The sequence below is a fragment of the Nansenia antarctica genome (genome assembly GCF_963989245.1).
Source record: "Nansenia antarctica genome assembly, chromosome: 6".
Taxonomy (NCBI): domain Eukaryota; kingdom Metazoa; phylum Chordata; class Actinopteri; order Argentiniformes; family Microstomatidae; genus Nansenia; species Nansenia antarctica.
In genome coordinates, this window is record NC_137676.1 from 70,853,493 (window position 1) to 70,855,992 (window position 2,500).

The window sequence follows — 2,500 nt, forward strand, 5'->3', positions numbered from 1 at the left end:
GGAAAGAAAGAAGAGAAACAGAATGTTGGGAAACAAGTGAGTGTGGAAACAAACATGTAAGGAGTAAACAGTCTGAAACAGAGGCAGATGGGCGCGCGGGTGTTGTTGACAAACTCTGAATGTGCTAATGTGAGTGAGTGTGTGTGTCTGTGTGTGTCTGTGTGTGTGTGTGTGTGTGTGTGTGTAAGCGTGGGCATGGGCATGGCTGTGTGCGTGTGTGTGTGTGTAAGCGTGGGCATGGGCATGGCTGTGTGCGTGTGTGTGTGTGTGTAAGCGTGGGCATGGGCATGGCTGTGTGCGTGTGTGTGTGTGTGTGTGTAAGCGTGGGCATGGGCATGGCTGTGTGTGGGTGTGTGTGGGTGTGTCTCATTTTTCATGATGATATGACATCAATTGCTGCAGACTTTCCGGTCGCACTTTCAAGCTGAGAATCTCCCGTTCCACCACATCCCAAAGGAATTCTATCGGATTCAGATCCGCTGAACTCTAGAACTATTGTCCATTGTTCATGAAACGACTTCTGCTTTGTGACACGGCGCATTATCACGCTGGAAGTATCCAATAGAAGACGGGTAAATTGAGTCCATGAAGGGATGAACACGGTCAGCAACAACACTCAAGGCTGTGGCATTCAAGCCATGATTGATTGGTATTGATTGGTAGCAGGCCCCAAGCGTGCCAAGAAACATCATTACACAAAGGTGAAGGTGAGGTGGACATGTGTTCCTCATAAAGTGTTCAGTAAGTGTATAGTATAGTTTATTTTTTATAAAAGGTTGTTTTTGTTTGTTTGTTTGTTTGCATTCAACGAACACTTAGCCTCCCTGGAACCCGACGTGGCCTTCTGCAATTGTAGCGCCTTCCGTGTCAAGGTCTGACACGTCGTTGTGCATTCTGAGATGCTTCTCTGCTCACCGCAACCGTACAGAGAGGAGGTGGTTATCTGAGTTAGCGTAGCCGGCCGTAGCCTCTCTGTCAGCTCCAACCAATCTGGCCTTTCTCTGTTGACCTCCCTCATCAACCAGGCGTTTCCGTCGGCAGAACTGCCCGCTCAACTGGATGTTTTTTTCTTTATCGTACCGTTCTGAGTAAACTCCAGGGAGAGAGAGAGACTGTTGTGCGTGAAAAATCCCAGGAGATCAGCAGTTTTTTCGAAACACTCAAACCAGCCCGTCTGGCATCGACGATCACGCCACGGTCAATATCACGGAGATCACATTTTTTTCTCCTCCATTGTGATGGTTGATGTGAACATTACCTGAAGCAGCTGGGCCGTATCTGCAGGTTTTATGCATTGAGGTCACTGCCACACGATTGGCTGACTAGATAAATGCATGAATGAGAGGTGTACGGGTGTTGCTAATAAAACTCAGTGAGTGTAAATGTGTCGGCAAGGTCGGCAGATCGGCGGTTCGATCCCCGGCTGGCCACGTGTCGAGGTGTCCTTGGGCAAGACACTAAACCCCAAATTGCTCCCAAAGAGCGGGCCTGCGCCTTGCATGGTAGCTTGCCGCCATTGGTGTGTGAATGTGAGTGTGAATGGGTGAATGAGAGGCCATTGTAAAGCGCTTTGGAATAAGGCGCTATATAAGTGCAGTCCATTTACCATTTTCCATCCATTTATCAACATATCCACGCTAGTTAACACTAGAACAGCCGTTAAAAATGTTTTATATCTTTGAACTCAATCAAATTTCAGGGCCGTCCTTTCATGACTTTTCCAAGATATGTAACCACCCAGTATCCTTACATTTTCAAAACCACATCAGGATAAGCTAGTATAAAGCTATGTTGCAGTTTTTCTGTGTAGGAGGCAGGCTAATTTACAAGCTGCGCCAACTAGTGGTCTTTGTGTGTAAGTAGCAGCCTCCCATTCTAAAAAGCCTATGGTCATTTAACCCGCGAGGCGGCTCTAATAGTAGGTAAAAAAAAAGGCACGGCTGTTCTAGTGTTAATCTGTCCCTCCTCCCAAAAACAACACATCAAAAAATCTATCAATCAAATGAAGCCAAAACAGCACAGCCCACCTGTAGGTGTTTGACGGTGAAGATCACAGGCTCAGACAGGTAGACCTTGTTGCTGTCCTTGTTGATGGAGGCGGTGATGACAGGGGAGTTGACGATGACAGAGTAGTTGGGGTAGACGGCGTCCCCGCCCAGACGCACGCTGGCGTTCTCCGTCGACAGGTAGGCGCCCAAGTTCCTGTAGAGGACAAACGCCATGCGGATCTCACCTGCCGGGAGAGAGGGAAGGGAGAGAGGGAAGGGAGAGAGGGAAGGGGGAGAGGGAAGGGGGAGAGGGAAGGGAGAGAGGGAAGGGAGAGAGGGAAGGGAGAGAGGGAAGGGAGAGAGGGAAGGGAGAGAGGGAAGGGGGAGAGGGAAGGGAGAGAGGGAAGGGAGAGAGGGAAGGGAGAGAGGGAAGGGAGAGAGGGAAGGGAGAGAGGGAAGGGGGAGAGGGAAGGGAGAGAGGGAAGGGAGAGAGGGAAGGGAGAGAGGGAAGG

At 49.6% G+C, this 2,500-nt stretch overlaps 1 pseudogene across 1 annotated transcript in view; it reads right to left on the minus strand.

Moving 5' to 3' along the window:
- Window positions 1–2,500, minus strand: part of LOC308160910 (adhesion G protein-coupled receptor L3-like) — a 116,989-nt pseudogene that overhangs the window by 347 nt on the left and 114,142 nt on the right. The window contains exon 12 of the transcript in view: window positions 2,028–2,233. The product of the transcript in view is annotated as an adhesion G protein-coupled receptor L3-like (transcript). The remainder of the gene's footprint in view (window positions 1–2,027; window positions 2,234–2,500) is intronic.